Source organism: Chelonia mydas, chromosome 2 (genome assembly GCF_015237465.2).
Source record: "Chelonia mydas isolate rCheMyd1 chromosome 2, rCheMyd1.pri.v2, whole genome shotgun sequence".
Lineage (NCBI taxonomy): Eukaryota > Metazoa > Chordata > Testudines > Cheloniidae > Chelonia > Chelonia mydas.
In genome coordinates, this window is record NC_057850.1 from 107547213 (window position 1) to 107568186 (window position 20974).

At 42.8% G+C, this 20974-nt stretch overlaps 1 long non-coding RNA gene across 1 annotated transcript; it reads right to left on the reverse strand.

Moving 5' to 3' along the window:
* Positions 1-1067: 1067 nt before the first annotated feature.
* On the reverse strand, positions 1068-3676 carry LOC122464190. The gene is made up of 3 exons (XR_006288129.1): positions 3547-3676; positions 1642-1712; positions 1068-1214 (listed from the first exon to the last, which is right to left on the reverse strand). It is a non-coding gene; the product is annotated as an uncharacterized LOC122464190 (long non-coding RNA).
* Positions 3677-20974: the final 17298 nt, after the last annotated feature.

A 20974-nucleotide genomic window follows, 5' to 3' on the forward strand; every position in this document is an offset into this window, starting at 1 on the left:
GATGTTTACGGAGAGAAAGAAAAATAAATAAAAAAGATCACTATTTAAAAATCTGATGGAACTTTCTGGAGTTTGCTGGAAGAGGATCATCTCCCTCCACCAAAACTGCCAGTTTGAAAACTCTTTGAATACTAAAGAAGGGAAAAATACCTTCAATAACAGTCAAAATTAAACTCAAACTGAAGATATTAAAACAAGAACAAACAGATAGGAGGAAGAAGGAGAAAAGCCTAATACTGTGTAAAGTTTTGATAGGCCAACTAATAACCAGGATATACCTCTAAATGTAAGAGCAAAACAAAACAGAAGTTTGAACCTAAACATGAGAAGAAAGACTAACTGATACTGTCAACTGAAAAGACAGGAGAGGAAGAGTAAAAAAGCATCAACTGCAGTATGTGATCAACATCAGAAGGCTGAAGAAAGTGACTGGTAGCAGGTCTTGTCACTACAGCTTTAGGTACTTCTACAGGTCAGTTTATAATTGTATATAAGTTTATATATATTTAAGTTGTAAACAGAATTTTTATAAAATTTCTATTATAAAAGAAGTGATCTGTTAACAAAAATATAATGGTAAGATGATACACCAACAATATGATGTGACCTAGCACCATTCTTAGGCACTGATTCAGTATTAATTCAGGTCCCAGCCAATCCTGTGAGCTTCTGCATGCCATCTGTTTGTTGCTAAGTGCTCAACTTCCAATGCAAACTGAAGGCATACTCAGCACCTACCTGTCAGGATCTGGCTTTAGAGATTGCAATGGCACCCAATACATCACTAAGATCACTTTGTGTATTTTCCTTTTGGGTGCCTTTTCCAAATATTGATTGGACCCATCCTTGTTTAACTCAAGAGTTCTGATGAGAGCACATTGTAAAATGATACATATGTATGTGGGGTTTTTTAAAACCCAGATAGAAAGGTCACTCCAGAGTTAAAATAAAACAAAAAACACACCTAAGGAAGGTGTCTAATTTTGTCAGGCATTACAACAGTAGTAACTATGGGGCCTGCATAACTGAACCAATATATCTTTTCAGAGTACAGAGTTGTGTTCATGAATATTACCCTGAAAATAATTTAATCTTTCAGCAGCACCAATTCCATAAATGATTTAAATTTATTTTTAAAATTATAATCTGTGAAATACTTCGAGATGCAACAAGGAGGGGCAGCACATTATTTCCATCGCAGCAGAGAGCAGAATCTATGACCAAATACAAAAGGCACAGAGAGAATTTATAGCAACAATTTCAAATGGTGCATCTTTACTTTAATACGGAGTCATCGATGGGAGCATGATATAAATATTTTATTTGTGTCTTAATATTATACTGTAATAAACAAACTATCATCTCTAATATTTTATGTGTATATATATATATATATATATATATATATATATATATATATATATATATATATATACACACACACACAGAGAGAGAGAGAGAATGAAAAGTAGGTCTGTTGGTGACCCAGAAAATCCTGCCTTGTAACCCCAGCTTTGGCACAGATTCCCTCTATAGACTCAAGAAAGTCACGTGAGATCCTGCAAAGAGAACCACACAGATGGACTCCCGCCCTCATACAGAGCCCTAGTGAAGTTTCCAACACTCTGGAATTGCCCCCACCTTAGTCTGAGATAGCCCGAATCTGATGACCTTCAGGGCCAGCTGCAAAGTACATCTTTTTTTCCAGTCATCTGAAAATGGGGGAGAATTAAGAGGGTGGTAAATTGTTGGCCTGGAAGGGGAGCTTTAGCTTTTAATTTGCCTAGTGTGTTTGTTATGGGTTATATTGAATGGCTCTGCAGCTCTTTAGTTACCTCTTACTTTTGATGTGTGTATTTTTAAATTATGTAACTCTCCGGCATAACTAGAGTGCATTGTATAACCTTTTGTGTGCCTAATCCAATAAATAAACAGTGTTCCTTCCACATGAGACAGTCATAAGCAAAATCAAGAGAAAAGTCAGCTTAGCAGGATTTTTATAATCGGCTCTATGAACTGAAAGCATTTATGAGTTAAAGAACAACACCACATTCTTAGACATTCTGTACCTTGAAGAGACCATTTAAATCCAAATGCTGATTAGCCAGATATGCAGAGCTAAACCAATTGAGCTGAGCCAATCAGTTCAGGTCTTTAATTTTGAACTCCCTGACAATTCTGCTTGTGTAAATATTTGTGTTCATGCTTTGCATGTGTAGGACCATTTGAAATTTTTCATAGCTGCAGACTGAACACCTGATACATCCGAATGAAAGATTTAGAGAACAATACTAAGCTTGCAGCAAAATTGTATCTTTGTTGCAGTGTTTGAGAGCTCAGAAAAATCAAATAAAAATTATATGACGCTAACAATATCAGATTGTGTCTTCAATGGATACCATCAGTTTGGACATCTGCTGTTATAAAGTGTTGCTTATTACTGAAGACTTAGAGTCTTAATATTGAGCTCATAGTAGCACACTGATGGAATAGGCAAAAAGAAAAGGAGGACTTGTGGCACCTTAGAGACTAACAAATGTATTTGAGCATAAGCTTTCATGAGCTACAGCTCACTTTGAAGTTGTAGCTCACTTTGTAGCTCACGAAAGCTTATGCTCAAATACATTTGTTAGTCTCTAAGGTGCCACAAGTCCTCCTTTTCTTTTTGCGAATACAGACTAACACGGCTGCTCCTATGAAACCTGATGGAATAGGGAATAACATTATGCACTACCGAGGCACTGGAGCAGCTACATATCTGCTATTGCAGCTTCTGGGCTTCAGTAGCCTTTGAAGTTGCTTGCCCCTCAACGAGGGAGGAGTATTTGGTCAGTGGAGCCACGTAGTCATGTAATTGCTGGGCATACCACATACTCCAAAACCCACCAGGTGCAGGGCAAAGGGAGACTCCATGAGCACAGCTCTGTGCTAAGCAAGGAAGTACAATCCCCTAGGTTTGCAGGTCCTCTCCAACCTATAGTTTCACTGTGGTCAGTGTCTTTTGGAGGAGAGGATTTGCATCATATGAATGTCTTTTTTGCAACTGTAGCCCCTTCCTGACATCCATAAGCTCAATATAAAAACACCATGTTTCACCTTGTGACAAATGCTGGGCTTACCAGAGGTGCCACTTAGTGGTTAGTTCACTGGGTCCCAGCTGTCCCCAGTCTCTGGCATCCCTCACCTGTAATCTAATCACTTCAACACTGTGGCAGTCTACCTTTGGGTAAACAGCAACTCAGGCCTCCACCCCTCCAGGCATCAATTAGGTTTGTCATCTTCTGGGGTAATAGAGGGCATGATAGCAAGCACCCTGGAGTGCTTTGGGCTGACCCTGGCCCCAGCTTCATAGTGGGGCAAGTTCCTGGGTTGCACAACCCTGCCCCCAACCTGGAGGGTATTAGCCTCTCCCTCTATCCAGGGTTAAAGGAAGGCTGCACTCCTGGATCAGCCCCCACCTCCAATCAAGCTCCCAGCTCAGCACTCAGCCTCCCAGGCTTCTCTCAGCCTTCAGCCCAAGAGAAAAAGCTCCTAGTTGCCTCTCACCGGGGTCTCCTCCCTGGACCCTCTTTTAGGGCAGCTACTGCTTGCAGGCTCCTCCCCTGCAGTAAGGACTTCTGCTGTGCTCTTACTCAGAATCTCTCAAGGATAGGTCAGTTCCCACATCCTGTCTGGCCCCTTTCTGAGCTGCCCGGCTCCCTTTTAAGCTCCTCCTCTGGAGGGTGCAGGCTCTACAGGTGCGATGGGGCAGAGTCACCTGGCCCCAGAACTGCTCTATAATCCCTTCTGTTCCAAAGTGGGGTTTATACACCCCATCACACACCTATGCAAGCTCATTCTGAACTGGATGAACCTTCACTTTTGTAAACTGTTTTGTTTTTCCAAATATGATCAAAAATATATTTGATCAGTGCCCCGTATTTTCTGCTCTGACACAACTGAAATCTTTGAAGAGTAACTGCAAAGCCAAAATGAAAAGTGACTAAATCTCAGATCAATGTGCTGGACGCTTCCACTAAGCAGCACAGAAATAAGACTCAGCTAAGCTTTGCTAATATTCTTTCTCTTTTGTCAAATTCTCCAACACTTTCTGGTTTGCGAACTCAAACACCCAGAACGCATCATTATAGGACATTAATGATAACAGAAGTTTCACTTAACCCATGAGGATTCTGGTATATGTGACATCACAGAAAGATGCACTTGGGGACATCTTTACCAAGCTAGAAAGTGCCTGGGAATTTCACGGAAGATACGAGTTTTTTTTAGCAAAGTGTAGCTAAATCTTGTTTCTGTGCTGACTGCTCCCCACAGCTTAGTTAGTGATGAAAGCATTTTTTCCTTTTTAACAAGTTAAACTAATGTCCAGGCTCTGATATATACCTGAAACCTGCATATATATATGTACATGGCAGAGGGCATATATATATGTACATGTACATTGGGCAAACTGGTCAGTCTCTACGTAAAAGAATAAATGGACACAAATCAGATGTCAAAAATTATAACATTCATAAACCAGTCGGAGAACACTTCAATCTCTCTGGTCACTCGATTTCTGATCTCAGAGTGACTATCCTTCAACAAAAAAACTTCGAAAACAGATTCCAACGAGAGACTGCTGAATTGGAATTAATTTGCAAATTGGATACAATTAATTTAGGCTTGAATAGAGACTGGGAGTGGTTGAGTCATTATACTAAGTAAAACTTTTTCCCTTTGTTTATTCCCCCCCACTGTTCCTCAGACGTTCTTGTTAACTCCTGGAAATGTGCTAGAAATGGCCCACCTTGATTATCACTTCAAAAGGTTTTCTCTCCCCCAACCCCACTCTCCTGCTGGTAATAGCTCATCTTAAGTGATCACTCTCCTTACAATGTGTATTTTTTCATGGTCTGTGTGTATATAAATCTCCTCACTGTATTTTCCACTTTATGCATCTGATGAAGTGAGCTGTAGCTCACGAAAGCTTATGCTCAAATAAATTGGTTAGTCTCTAAGGTGCCACAAGTTCTCCTTTTCTTTTTGCGAATACAGACTAACACGGCTGCTACTCTGAAACGTGGAAATTTAATGTTCAGACTTGACCTCTGTTATGAACTCAAGTCTTTGGACTATGGATTCTCTCATACCTGCCAATTATGGCCCTGAATCTTTGTAAAATTGTTGTTCTGCTCCTGAATATAATACAATGTCCAACTGAAATATATCCAAGGTAGTGCTGGATTCACACTCCAATGTCTGTTACCATTACTTGCCAAATGACTGAGTACTTCCCATAAAAAACAATTGCACACAACTATTTTTCATATATATGCAAAATATCCTGTAATTCAGTGGTTCCCAAACTTGTTCCACCACTTGTGCAGGGAAAGCCCCTGGCGAGCCCAGCCGGTTTGTTTACCTGCTGCGTCCGCAGGTTCGGCCGATCGTGGCTCCCACTGGCCGCGGTTCGCTGCTCCAGGCCAATGGGAGCTGTTGGAAGTGGCGCGGGCCGAGGGACGTACTGGCTGCCGCTTGCAGCAGCTCCCATTGGCCTGGAGCAGCAAACTGCGGCCACTGGGGAGCCGCGATCGGCCGAACCTGCGGACACGGCAGGTAAACAAACCGGCCCGGCCCGCCAGGGGCTTTCCCTGCACAAGCGGCGGAACAAGTTTGGGAACCACTGCAGTAATTGTATTCTGCTGCTATGTGCACATTCTAGATTTTAAGGCCAGAAGGCACCATAAGATCACCCAGTCTGACCTCCTGTATATCACAGGCCATTCAATTGCATCTGATTATCCCTATATTGAGCCCAGTAACTTGTGTTTGACTGAAGCATGTATTTCAGGAAGGCATCTAGTCTTGATTTTAAGTCACCACTTCCCTTGACAGTTTAACCGCTGGAACAATCACTCCCACCGTTCAAAATTTGTAACATATTTCTAATTTGAATTTGTTCGGCTTCAGCTTCCAGACCTTGACTCTTCTTGTGTCTTTCTTTACTAGATTAGAAAGCCTCTTAGTACATAGTATTTTCTCCCTGTGAAGGTTCTTACCAAGTCACTTATCGTTCTTCTTTTTGATAAACAAAACAGACTGAGCTCTTTGAGTTTCTCATTATATGGTATTTGTTTTAGTGCTCAAATCATTTTTGTGGCACTTTTCTGTATCCTCTCCAATTTTTCAAAATCTGTTTACAGATGTTCACACAAGTACTATACACAGTACTCCAGTATTGATCTCACTAATGCTGTATATTGAGGTAATCACCTGCCTGTGCCTACTTGCGGCTTCCTTGTTTATACACCCAAGGATCCAAGCATGAGTCTTTTTTGCCGCAGCACCGGGAGCTCATGATGAGCTGCTTGTTCACTGTGGCCTTTAAATCCTTTTCAGAGTCACTGCTTTCCCTCATCCTGTAAGTCTGGTCTACGTTCATTGTTTCTAGATATATGACCTTACATTTGACTGTATTAAAACACATTGTTTGAATGGGTCCACCTCATCAAGCAATCCAGACTGCGCTATATGACTGTTCTTTCCTGATTATTTATCACTTTACCAATCTTTGTGTCATCCGCAAATTTTATCAGCAGTGATTTGTAATTTATTTCCAGCTGACTGATAAAAATGTCGAATATTATCAGGCCCAGAACCAGTCCCTATGGAACTTCCCCATTTGATGATGATTCCCCATTGACAACTACTTTTTGAGATCTGTCAGCTAACTAGTTCTTAATCCATTGAATTTATGCTTTATTAATAAGCTAATCTTTAAATTAAAACGTTGGGCTGTGCTAAGTCAAATGTCTTACAAATGACTGAGTATATTACATGACTGACATGACTTATTAGACTGAGTCTAAGTATATTACATCTATGCAGTTACCTTAATCAACCAAATATGCAATCTCATCAAAGAATGAAATCAGGCTTATTTGACAAGACCTATTTTCCATAAGAGCATGTTGACTGGCCTTAATTATCTTCACTCTTTAATTCTTTATTGATTGACTCTATTATCATCTTTGCCATTATTTTGTCCAGCAGTGATTCAGGGTAACCAGCCTAAAGTTACCCAGGCCATCCCACTTGTCCTTTTTGCATATTGGCATAATATTAGCAATCTTCCATTCTCCTGGAATTTCACTGGATTTAGTTCAAAGGTTTGTTAAAAGTTAATGTCAGCAGAACTCTTGGGTACAAGTTCTCTGGGCCTGCTGATTTAAAAACATTTATCCCTTGTTGATACTGTTTAACATCCTCCTTAGTTACTAATGGGCTGGAAAGAATTTCACCCTCCTTCCTCTTTTCAAATGCAGAACAGGAATATTTACTGAACACTTCTGCCTTTTCTGCATCACTATTAACAGTTTTACTATCTCCATCTAGTAATGGGCCTATATCATTGGTAGTATTTCTTTTGTTACTAATATACATAAAAATCTCTTAATTATTGTCCTTAACCTTGCTAGCCACATTATTTTAAACTTTTTATTCATGTGATAGTGCATGACTTGCTGAATCTTACTTTACAGAGAAAGAGAAAAGGTTTACTTGCAGAGTTTAGAAGGGAGAACAGACACTTTTGTTATAATACATAACACTAGACAAATGCACTAGAAACTGTATACCTTTGCAAAGAAGAAGAAATGCCCAAAGATCCTATATGCAGTAGCCTTTCCATTCCTTGGAAAACTCCATGATCACTGCTCTCTACACCCCCCTACATAACAGGCAGCAGCATGGTGTACACCCTCACCACCTACTCCTCCGTGCTGGGGGAAAACCATAGCTACACATACACCAGCCTGTGAAAACCACAAGATCAGACACAACTGACTAGATTGTAGTAAGTTAATGTTCACTGTTTACTTTGTAACAATGTTGCTAAACTGTTTTTACCTTTTGCGTTTGCTCTTTATTTTTGTTGCCTTTTTTTTGCACACCATAAAGTTCTATTTTTGGAAACTCAGAATAATCTTTATTGATTTACACACCAATCATTACAGAATTCATAATGGGAGGCAATCACCCACCTATAGACACTCTCTCATAAAAGCACCAGACAACAATAATGTGTTTGACTGTTACAATGATCTTTTGAGGCCTCCCTCAGCCACATGGTTGGTTCTTCTCATAGATTCCTATACTTAAAGGTCACAAGGGAACACATCGTGATCATCTAGTCTGACCTTCTGCATATTGCAGGCCACAGAACCTCCCCACCCACCTCTAACCTCTGGCTGAGTTACTGAAGTACTCAAATCATGATTTAAAGAGTTCAAGTTACAGAGACTTCACCATTTACACTAGTTTAAACCTGCAAGTGACCTATGCCCCATGCTGCAGAGGAAAGCAAAAAACCCGCAGGGTCTCTGACAATCTGTCCCAGAGGAAAATTCCTACCTGACCCCAAGTATGGCCATTCATATAGCTCTTGAATACCTCTTCTGTCTGGCTATTCAAATTTAGCAAAAAGCTGGTCCACTTTGCCCCTCCGCCCTGGCAGTAGGTTTTCCCCTTTGCCTCACAGATATTATGTAGTACACAACAGGGGCAGCAGGTTTGTATAATTTTTGGTGGTGCCCAGAATGCATCCAAGTCCCCCGCCCCCCCCCCCAACACAAACATACACACCTGCCTAAGGCTCTGGGAGGGAGTTTGGGTGCTGGGTGCGGGCTCTGGGCTGGGGCAGGGTTTGGGGTGCAGGATGGAGTGCAGGCTTTGGAGGGAGTTTGGGTAGGGTAGGGAATTTGGGGTGCAGGCTCTGGGAGGGAGTTTGGGTGCAGGAGCAGTGAGGGGTCGGGCTCTGGGAGGGAGTTTGGGTGTGGAGTGCGGGCTCTGGACCGGGGCAGGGGGCTGGGGTGCAGGAGAGTGTGAGGAGTGCAGCGCTTACCTTGGGCGGCTCCCAAAAGTGATCTGCACACCCCCCTGGCAGTGGCTCCTAGGCGGGGGGAGGGGCGGGGGGTCTCCGCGCACCACTGCCCACAGGCACTGCCCCCGCAGCTCCCATTCGCCGCAGCCTGGGGGCGGGCGGGAAGGGACGAGGCAGCAAAGGATACCCAGCCGCCCGGTCTGCCTCACAGCGGCGGAGAGTCACAGTTCCCCGCAGAGACCCCCGTACCCTCTCCCTCACACAGAATGCACGGCATCGGCACATGTGGCTCTGTGAATATGGGCCCTGCCTAAGGAGACTGCAGGGCGTGCTGGGTGTGCGGGAACCGATCCGCTCTTACCTGCTGTCATGGGCGGTGGGTGAAGCTGCCGCTTGGGGAGGCTAGCTCCCCAGCCCACCGGTTGCCCCGCCCATACTCCACCAGTACTCTGCCCCAGGCCCCGCCCCCCGTACCCAGGCCCTGCCCCTCCCCACTGACTCCCTCCTCTCTTCCCTCCCCATCCCTGATCACCCCCTTCTAGCCATATCCCTGAACCTAAATGAAGCAAATGACATTTGAAAAAAACACTCTTCTGCAATTTCTTTCTAAAGAAAATGGAGCATGTTTTCCACTGCATGCCAGAAGGTGAAGATTGGACATGCAGAATATACCTAATTAAAAGCACTAAACTTGGGAATAAAAAAATGTCAGTCACGGGTTTTTTGATATACCCTGAAGTTTGTCAGAGATTTATTTGCAAAAACTTTGTAGTAAGGGCAAGTCAGCTGTCCTGCTGAATACAACATTAAATATTATGGAATACATGATGCAGCTCTTCTCTGTTTTACATTTTCTTAATCAGTATTTCTAAGCTGATTTTATATTTTAAATGTACTCTTAAGCCTTCATAAAGTAATCATTTCAGATTACTACATATTTATCTCACTGAAACAAACACATTTTAAATTAATCCGTCACAGAGGAAAGCTTATGCTCAAATAAATTTGTTAGTCTCTAAGGTGCCACAAGTACTCCTTTTCTTTTTATGTTCATAACAATGTTCATTGCTTTTAGAAAAAGGGAACACTAATTTACTTTGTGTGATCTCCATAACAATAGACATGTTTATGAAATTTCACCAACTTTAAAAAATGTTTCCAAAGATTTTAGGCATAACAAAGGATTTTATATCTTAGGAAGGTACTGATTTTGCTAGAGGGCTCCCTTAAAACTAGTTTATCAAATAGTCAAAGGAAAGAAAGCTGGACAAACAAGTTTCCCTATCTAGTAGGAAAGAGCTGTTGCCTTTTAAGGGCTCTCTTCAACAAGTGGGTGAAGGGAGAAAGGGATGGACAGAAAGGATAGGAAGACTTTGGAAGCAAGTTTTTTGTACTCTAGTAATTAACATTAAAATGTGTATTTTAGATAAGGGTAGTCCTTTGAAGGGTTTATTTACAAAACTTTATGTCTGAAGATCCAAGCATTTAAGGCTAAAGATGAATACTCAGATTGTGCATCTAAAATCTATGCAAGGATTTTTTAGAGATGTGATTTTATCATCTTCAGCAACACACTAATGAAATATTTTTAAAGAAATTTTAAGCTAAGGTCCTGTAGACTAACATGTTCTGAGTAAATATTACAGTAATGCACAACTGTTTTTGTCAGTAAATTCAGAAACTGACAGTATATACTTGGGGGTTGGCAAATGCCTGTTAAACGGCTTCATTACCACTTGAATGGTTCTTTAACAGTTTCATTGTTGTGCTAATAGGTCTGGCAGGCTGGAAGGCTTTTTCACTTTTAAAAAGAAAAGGAGGACTTGTGGCACCTTAGAGACTAACCAATTTATTTGAGCATAAGCTTTCGTGAGCTACTAGATCCCCTCCAGAGTACGAGTCATCAGACTGCAGCAGCTAGCTGTGGGAGCCTGCAGGAAGGGTCAGAACAGGGATAGGAAGAGGCAGGAGGGTGGACAGTAAAACCCTGGGTGCCCCACATTTTCGGGTGACCTACGCAGCCGTGTATGCTGCGTATGCCTAAGGACGGCTCTGTCCAGGAACGTGGCCTTTCACATCTGAAAGTTCTGCAGCCGCTGCTTATCATCCCTAACCTGCATTACAATAAGAACAGGAGGACTTGTGGCACCTTAGAGACTAACCAATTTATTTGAGCATAAGCTTTCGTGAGCTACTAGATCCCCTCCAGAGTACGAGTCATCAGACTGCAGCAGCTAGCTGTGGGAGCCTGCAGGAAGGGTCAGAACAGGGATAGGAAGAGGCAGGAGGGTGGACAGTAAAACCCTGGGTGCCCCACATTTTCGGGTGACCTACGCAGCCGTGTATGCTGCGTATGCCTAAGGACGGCCCTGTCCAGGAACGTGGCCTTTCACATCTGAAAGTTCTGCAGCCGCTGCTTATCATCCCTAACCTGCATTACAATAAGAACAGGAGGACTTGTGGCACCTTAGAGACTAACCAATTTATTTGAGCATAAGCTTTCGTGAGCTACAGCTCACTTCATCGGATGCATACTGTGGAAGTGAGCTGTAGCTCAGGAAAGCTTATGCTCAAATAAATTGGTTAGTCTCTAAGGTGCCACAAGTCCTCCTTTTCTTTTTGCGAATACAGACTAACACGACTGTTACTCTGAAACCTGCATTACAATGCTATCCCACCAATTAGTGTTCATTTATCAGACCCAGAAGCTCTATGCACCTTGTGGCGCTGCTCTGTAAATGCCAGCAGCAACCTGACATTTTTATTCCCTGTCTCAATTGTCCATTGTCCCCCCATGCATCTCACCTTCATCTGCCCACCAGCAGGTGTAGCAGTAGTCACTGAAGTTCCACAGATAAAGGAGAAACTACAATCCTGTATTAGCAATGACCGTGAGAATTGCGTTGAGCGGTGCAGGGTCCATGCTTCTGCCAGAGTGATGGTGGAGACTGAAAAGCAGTGCACAGGACTTTGGGAATTTAAAAAATAGCATGAAAATGATGGGATGAAGTAAACATTATGGGATGGAGAAAGTGGAATTGTGGGAATTTGACCCCTAGTTCCCAGAAATCCCTGGGTGAATTGGTGGTATCCCACAAGCACTGGGAAAAAGTCCCACAAGGCATTGTGCCGGACAGCAGCACTGGGCATATTGGGATGCTTATCCATGGTGCGTTGCATTTTCAAATACACTGACGGGCATATGATATTTATTAAAAAATAGATATTTTCCAGTTCTCCACAACTCTCATACAGAGAAAACTGGATTCTGGAGGAATTCTAGATATGTTGTGGCTATAGTTAATGGAGAGAGAGAGACTGCTTTAACATCAAGTTCTCTCTTTCTCAACAGCTACACTAAATTTTTTAATCCGTGCAGTAAAAAAGGAGTTACTTTTTTTATCCTGCAGAATCTTTCCAAGAAAAGAAATTTAATCCCCCGAGAGTGTGATAAGGAAGCTGCAGACCACTCAGAGTCCCGTTCTGCTCCTGTTCTCTCCAGTGGTGCAGGATCAACACAACGAGGGGAAACCTGGCCCCACTGAAGCCAATGGGAGTTTGGCCATTGATTTAAGTGGGGTCAAAATTTCACCCAGTGTCTGAGTGGATGCACAGAAAAACCTTCTGGGAGTGTTGGAAGAACAGGGCATTATTTCTAAATGATACTCAGGTTGATGTGTTGTGCAAAATGTTTAAAGTGTTAATCACATTGGCTTTTGTCAAAGGCTTAAACTGAGGCCTTGCAAAGAAAGAATGGGATAATATTGAGAAAATATTAAAATGTACCTTAATATAGTATATCTATGGCAATTCAAGGCTAACTTCTGTATAGGTCTTTGTAATAGGTGACTCAGAGGGCCAAGCTGCCTAGTGGTTGGAGCAACTGACTTTCAGCCCCTTGCCTCTCAGTCAGGGTGGTAGAGGTGCCTGTTCCTGACCTTAAGCCAGGGATCTTCAGCTTTTCACCCACATCTTGGTCTATGCCCCTAAGAGGGTGTGTCTATTCCCCTAAAAGGGAACCAGCCTCCTCCATGGGGGCCCAGCCCAGGGCCCTGTTGGAAGCAAAACTGGCGAGATCCTCCCTCCAGTGAATTTAAGTTGCTTCCCCAGACTACTTCCTACTTATAGATCCCTTCAGTTAGAGCATGGCCCCTATAGTCCAACAGTCAGTCACCTCACACCCCAAATAGTCGAAAGGAACAGGACCCTTCTGGACCTGCAAGTTCTCAAAGGGGAGGAGGTGGCTAAAGAAGGCGCTGCCTGAGGGCCTTACCTGCTCTGTGGTCCCCTCTCAGGCTCACTCTTCTTCTCGGAGAAGGGTTCCTCTCTCCTGCAGCCTGTCCACGACCCTTTGCCTGGGCTTCTGAGCGTCTTTTAACCTGCTCCTCCAGTCACAGCATGATCAGCAAGTCTGCAGGGGCAGGGCTATCTGGGTCCGGTATTGCCTTTTAACCCCTTCAGGCCCAGGGTGGGTTTTGTATAACCCATGACAGTCTTATTCTACGCAATCAACGTTACACACATTTAACAGCAATACATACCAGTTCAATGTGGAAGAATAGGGGATTGGTCCACCATGGGGAGATGCCCCCAGATTAATTTATCCTGAAAATCTCCCAGGGGAATGATTCATAACATTACTAAGGAAGTCTTCTCTGAGACTGTGTCTCTGTGTTATCAGGCTGGGGAGGCTTGCCTTTTTAAGTAGGTAGAAGAGTAGGAAAAATATGTATGGTGTTTTTTGTTGGCAATGAGAATCATTTTAGCTCTTTGGGAAAATGTTGGTACTTAATACTGTGCAAGTGGTAATGGAACATTTTAGCAGAAAGGAAATGTATATCATAGAATATCAGGGTTGGAACAGACTTCAGGAGGTCATCTAGTCCAACCCCCTGCTCAAAGCAGGACCAGGCCCCAATTTTTGCCCCAGATCCCCAAATGACCCCCTCAAAGATTGAACTCACAACCCTGGGATTAGCAGACCAATGCTCAAACTGCTGAGCTATACCATCCCCCAATGGTGAAGCACAATTAAACGGACTTTTAGCAGCTGATAGTACAGCTTAAGAGATGCCAAAATCTGGCTTTGGTTACACTGATGTAGCCCCAAAGATGTCCACTGGTTGTAATCTGAGATGGAAATTTGTCTGAAGATGTTTACAGCCTCCAAGCTGGCATCTTGTAATTCCTTGGGCCTTCATTTATAAGAAATCTATACTTAGGCAAACTGTATTTCATTTCAATGGTATACTTAGCTTTGAATCCCATATGGCAGCATCCAAACCAATCCTACTTGCCATTTTCTGGAAATGTTTAGAAGTTCTGGAATACTACACACAACCCTGTAAGAGGAGAATTTAGCACAATGTGCTTATGTTATCTTGCTTGCTATTTTATCTTATATGTTTTACTAATTTGTTTATTCTTTTATTCACATTAGAATACAAAGTTTACTCTTCTTTTCTTTTCTTACTCTATTTTAGTTTGAAAGAAACACCACTGAACCTCACACTGTCCTTATACAAATAACAAGTGAATCCCATAATGTGGCCAGGCCAAAAAGGCTTTTTTAAATAAACTCCACTCAGAGTTATTGAGACAAAGAAAATAGAGTGATTCAAGAAACATTTTAAAAAGCCATTTGAAAAAAGCAAACTAACAAAATGGAGGAACATTGATCAGCTAAATAGACTTTTATCATTCCCATGTTCTTTTAGGTACTCTCCTCACTTTTCTTTTCTTAATGATCTATAATTTTTCATCTCCAAGAATAAGAAAAAAAGGTTTTAAAAAAGTTTAGATCAAAAAGATCCCCTATCCTTTAAGCACTATAATAAAAAGCAATCTACAGTCCATCCTTCTGGACTGAGGAGAAGCTAGGTAACCATCTTTTGTTCTAAGAAAAGGAGTACTCGTGGCACCTTAGAGACTAACCAATTTATTTGAGCATAAGCTTTTGTGAGCTACAGCTGTACAGCTGTAGATCACGAAAGCTTATGCTCAAATAAATTGGTTAGTCTCTAAGGTGCCACAAGTACTCCTTTTCTTTTTGCGAATACAGACTAACACAGCTGTTACTCTGAAACCTATCTTTTGTTCTGCTCCTCATGCTCCATTATTTTCAATCCATGTACCCAAGACATATAACAATTGATGTCACTGAAATTTATCTGAGCTGAATTAGACAATGCTAAGTGCTTTAGAAGTGCCTGTACCTATCTTTAAAGGTCTTCACAGTGAGCACTAGTATATCAATGAGTTACACCTCTTCCCTTTGTCGTCATCTGCATTAATAATGGACTGTGAGCATGTCTCCAGTGCTTGTCAAAAGCTTTTTGTTTTTTACACATTCCACATAAGATTTGATGATGAAAAGTAAAAATTAAATGAACTACAGCCAAAGTAGTTGGATTTGTTTTATTGGAACATTATGGCAGCTTATTTTATCCATTTACTTGTTGATTTGTGAGGATTATATTGCTCTCTTAGAAGGCTGTTGTATGACAGCATTTAACACCTGTAGAAAGTGGCTGTGCTTTCTACTGCTGGTGTAATGTGTAAAAAAAAAAAAAAAAAAGAAAGAAAAGAAAAGATGATCTAAGAAAATCCCCTAAAGACTCATTAAGAGGCTTACTGTCTGCACATTAGTGTATTGTGATAAATATATTTGCTGATTTTGATGTCAACATCAGCTAACACGTATGAAAAGCTTATGCAACATCAAGGAGGTTAATAAAATAAAATCAAATAAAAACATTCAGTTTAAGGGGTTAGATTAAACTAAACTGTGATTAACAGTTTACCATTACAAACAGTATCAAAAGGCAACAAGGAAATGACTGCATTATGTACAGCCACCACTACTATAAAGGTTCTAAAATAAAGTTCTGGGGTGCAATCCAGATCAGTGTGGGGCTGTGCCACTGTCTGTCCTGTAACTCTAGGTGCCTTAAATGCTCTGCTGCTGTGACTCATAGCCTGGGCACTAGAAGCCGGGAGACAAGCCTGCAGGTCACACCCTGGGTGTCTGTGTGCTGTGCCTCTCCGGATAAGCAACGCTGCCTCCTGCAGCCTGCCTACAGCACAACAGCCCCACCCTGGCTTCCACCAGCCTTGGCTACTACTTGCACCGTGAACCCAACAGACCCCCCCATGCCTGAATTTCCCTAAAACTATGTGCCCTGAAGTTAGGGTTGCCAACTTTCTAATAGCACAAAACCAAACACCCTTGCCCCGTCCCTGCCCCATATCTGCTGCTGCCCCGCCCCTTCTCTGAGACCCCGCCCCCATTCACTCCAGCCCCCCTCTCTCCGTCACTTGCTCTTCCCCACCTTCACTCACTTTAACTGGGCTGGAGCTGGGGGTTGGGGTGCAGGAGGGTGTGAGGGCTCCAGATGGGGGTGTGGGCTCTGGGTTGGGGCTGAGGCCAAGGGGTTTGAGTGAGGGAAGGGGCTCAGAGCTGGGGTAGGGGGTTCGGGTGCAGGAGGGGGCTCAGGACTGGGGTTGGGGGTTGAGGGTGGGAGGGGGTGCGGGCTCTGGGAGGGAGTTTGGGTATGAGAGGGGGTTCCAACCTGGGGCAGGGGGTTGGGGTGGGGGGGTGGGGTCTGAGAGGGAGTTAGGGTGCGGGAGGGGGTTCCAACCTGGGGCAGGGGGTTTGGGGTGCAGGCTCCAGCTGGGCGGCACTTACCTCAGGCGGCTCCCAGTTGGTGGCGCAGTGGGGTTAAGGCAGGCTCCCTGCCTGCCTTGGCTCCGCGCTGCTCCTAGAAGCAGCTGGCATGTCCCGCTCCTAAGTGGAGGCGCAGTCAGGTGGCTTTGCATTGTATGTTCTGCCTGTGCCCACAGGTGCCACCCCCACAGCTCACACTGGCCATAGTTCCCGGCCAATGGGAGCTGCAGAGCCGGCGCTGGGGATGAGGGCAGCACACGGAACTTCCCTGATCACCCCTTGGCCTAAGGGCCAGACATGCCGGCTGCTTCTGGGGAGCTGCACAGAGCCAGGGCAGGCAGGGAGCCTGCCTTAGCCCCGCTGCACCAGGAACCGGACTTTTAACGGCATGGTCAGCGGTGCTGACCGGAGACACCAGCGTCCAAACCGGATGCCTGGCAACCCTACCTAAAGTATCCAGTCCTCTCCTGTACCACTCAGAGAAATAATAAGGTTCTCTTGTTCCTTTAAAGAGACAAAAGCACATTATAACATTAACTTAACTGGGATAAATACACCCTGCCCTTCAGACACAGTATTGAGCTTGTTTATAGTAAAAATAAAACAAAATTTATTAACAGTGGGACACAGGTTAAGTGATGCCAAGTAAAAGGAATAACGGTAGAAAGGGTTACAAGCAAATAAAACTGAATATGCATCTAAAAGTCTAAAACTTACTTTAGCAAGCTACGGACTTTGTTCAAGATGGTTTCTCTCACTACTCATTCTTCTTCCCAGCCATGGCTGACTTTCCCTCAGTCAGGACCTTCAACAAAATTACAGGGTGCTGGCTTCCCTTGCCTTCCCAGTTGAAAGATCTTTGCCTAAGCAAGTTTTTCACCTATATTCATTTGCCAGAGACTTCAAACCCTCTTTTGTTTAAGGACCGACCCATCTTTCTCAGCTTGCAAGCGCTCTGGCCCCTTGTGTCTGTCGAGGGACGGATGTCCATATGGCTTCTCCTTTCTCTTTATATCTTCCCAAACTCACTGTTTTGTCCCCAGACTCAGGATGACCTCATGCTGTTCTTCCCTTAATGTTGATGTCCCATCCCCCACTGATTTTTATGTAAATGGGGCTTCCATTGTTTTCGGCCACACCTTGCTTAATTTCATTGGAGACAGGTAGATAGCTGTGACAGTCCCGCCTGTCTGGGAGGGAACATAGAATAACAGAATAATAGAATATCAGGGTTGGAAGGGACCTCAGGAGATCATCTAGTCCAACTCCCTGTTTCTCTCTGAGTTTGGTCACAGACTTTAAAGCCTAAAATCATTGTTTCCATATTTCCTCATATAACATTAATACATACATGTCACAATGATATTAATCACCAGTGTGTCATCTGCTTTCAGAAAAGACCTTACTTGATACACTCGTGCAATACAGTAATATTGTGTACAATCAGTTGATTCAATTACTTATCATTTGAGGGTTAGACCCCCTGTCTCTATAGCTTAGGGAAAGTTTCTCTCTCCCACTGGGGAGTAAATGCAATGCTGTTTTCTCCCCTGCTTGATGACTTTGTTTACCTAATACGTAAACAGACCTTCATTGTCATTTTTTTTTGGCTACAAAATGCAGATTTGCATTGACGAACATTTTGTGAATTTGTAACAAATTCACCACCTCCTCCCTATCCTGGCTGCTCCAGTTTGGCTTGCAAAATCCAGCAAAAGCAGAGGCAGAGAGGCTGCCTGTTATTTCTCCACCATAGTAGCCCTCGCGCTCAGGTGGAGAAACTGCAGGGAATTCCAGCAAATTGTGTGATATTGTAGCTGGGCTGCCAGGAGGTGTGATGAGGTTGCCAACTGTGTGAGTGACATGCAAGATGCCTGATACTGTGAATAGTGTGTGCATTATAATTACAGATGGATGAAAAAATGCATTTATTTTCCTTGATGAATATTCATTCACATTTTAAAATGAATTTACTTTGACCATACACACACTCTCTTTTGCGTTCACTTTCTATGAACATTAAGCAGTCATTTTACTAGCACAAATGTTTACACAAAGAAACTTCCAAGTCACGTGCACAAATATTTGCAGAAACAAAATTTTCCTTTTGCACATGTGGGTAATTGTGTCAGTAGTGTTTGCATGCTCAACCAATCAAGGAACATAAACAAAACCATATTATTTATCTCACTAATTACAACCAGCAGCATAACTCAAAGTTTACATATTTGTGACCAATCAATTGAGGAAAAAATTCCAAATGATATTGGTAGAAAATACAAGCCTAATTATAATTCAGATCTAATTTGAATATTCAATCTAGCAATTTCCATAGGATTTTGTCCTTCTCCTTGTGCAGGATGCAGGAAACTATTGACAATAGACAAGCTAAGAAGTTAAAGGGTAGGAGCAAAGCTCTGGACATGGGTGAAAAATTCTTTAATATACGTGCTACTGGGGGATTAGTAAAGACAGTAAAACTTGGGGCACTTCCATTCTCAAGTGATTTAGCAGAAGGTAGGAAGGAGAGTCTCAGTTGGAAAGAATGAGATTGGACTGATCTATGGGAATAGACCAAAGCGCACTAAGGAGCTTTTAGCACCCAGCAGCAGGGTCCATTCAGTTAGTGTGTGGCAGGCTAGTGTGAGGTAGATTTACATCCCAGCTTGCCACGCACTAACTGTTCCTCTAGACAACCCTTCAGGAAAGATAACAAAGGTGGGTGGGAGCAGGAAATCGGAAAGAGAGAGAGAGAGAGAGATTCCAGGGTCAGAAATCTCTGGTGAGTGTAGGCAGCTGGTTGGAAGGGGTTGATGCTGAGTGCAGTTCTGTGCTGGGCTGAAGTATCCTTTAATCATTGTGATCGCTGTAACTATTGGGATGAAGGAACACCTGCACTAGTGGCTGCTGAAAATAGGACAGAACCTCTGAACTTGACCATGGTAAGATTGTGGTCAGGTTTGGTTTTGCAGTTTCAAATATGCCAATTTGAAACTGCAAATATGCCATCCAAATATGCCAAGGATATGCCTCGTTCTCTCACCTCAAATTTCTGGACAGTAACACCCGTGTCCTAAGTGCTGGTAACAGTTTTAATCTTGAATTTACTTCCTGTCATTTTGTGTGTGTGTCTGTTAGATACTTAGCATCCTTTGGATGGACCAGGTGCAGGGTGGAATGGCAGAGAATTCTCCTCAGGCCACAAAGTGCTTGTGCTTCTTTACAGGTGGTAAAGCAGATCAGTGAATGGACAGGAATCTCTGGCCCCTTATGTACCAACCTTATGGGGTGGAAGATGGTACAAGCTGCATAGCAGCAGTGTGTTAAACCCCAGCCCACTTTAGTACTACCGAATGGGATAAAACACATCTCCAGTCATACTCCATCATGTACTCGTGGAACAACGATGCTTCCAGGAATGCTGTCAGATAACACTGCAGCACAAAAGAGAGTATCAGAGAAAGGCCTAAGAAAAGTTGTTTTGTATTTAATGGGCAAAATTATCCGCTGGCACAACTCCATTGTTTTCAGTGGAGATGCACTGGCAGAACATTTGGCCCACTACCAGTAAGTGTTTCACAATGGAGAATGCATAATACAATATAAAGTTACTGAAGTTAGGGTAAATGTTCAGTGCAGTACGCCGGGAACTATGCACTATTCTCCCATTAACATTGATTAAATGGGAACACAGGGTTAATTCCCAGAGCACTGTGCTGAAATCAGACTCCATAATATCCACATTGCTGTTCTACTTAAGTCACTAGAAGCTGCTTCACACTCCTAGATAGAGCTTGTAAAAGGAAGTATTTTCTCAGGTAGGAAGATTACATGCTAGTGTGCTGCACCAAATGGTTCAAATAGAACTCATTTGTCTGGGAAACAATGTTTTACATTTGGTAAAAACACCTACAGCTGGCAGGTAGCATCTCTCTCAAAGTATTTCTAAATGTGATAATTATTCAAATACCTGGGAGACCAAGCTAGCCCAGGCCTCCCTATTTTGTTGCTATAGAGATTTACAAACCCTTGAAGCAGAGATACCAATGACTTATGTTTTCCCCCCTACAAAATAGGCTATTCAAGTCAAAATCCCAATCTGTAGTAAGACTAAACCACTAAATAACTTGCATGGAGGTTAATCGCAAGAAGAATGATTTATATCCCTTTATGATTTATAAATAAGGTCTGATGTTTTCTGGTTGTTGTTGCTCACCCTACCCCACGACTTTTTTTACCTTAGAAATAGCAGGAAAGTCAAGTCTGGTCTTTCCAAATTTTGTGAGAGGACTCACTGAAGGTCTCAGATATGTGGCCTGTGAACCCTAAAATTGAAGGGCCGGTGTGTTGAATTTAATGAAGCTGTTTTTTCTCCCAAAGTTTTATATGGTATTGGTATTAAATAGGTGTTAACAAATAAGCAAACAACTTTGAACATTATGAGT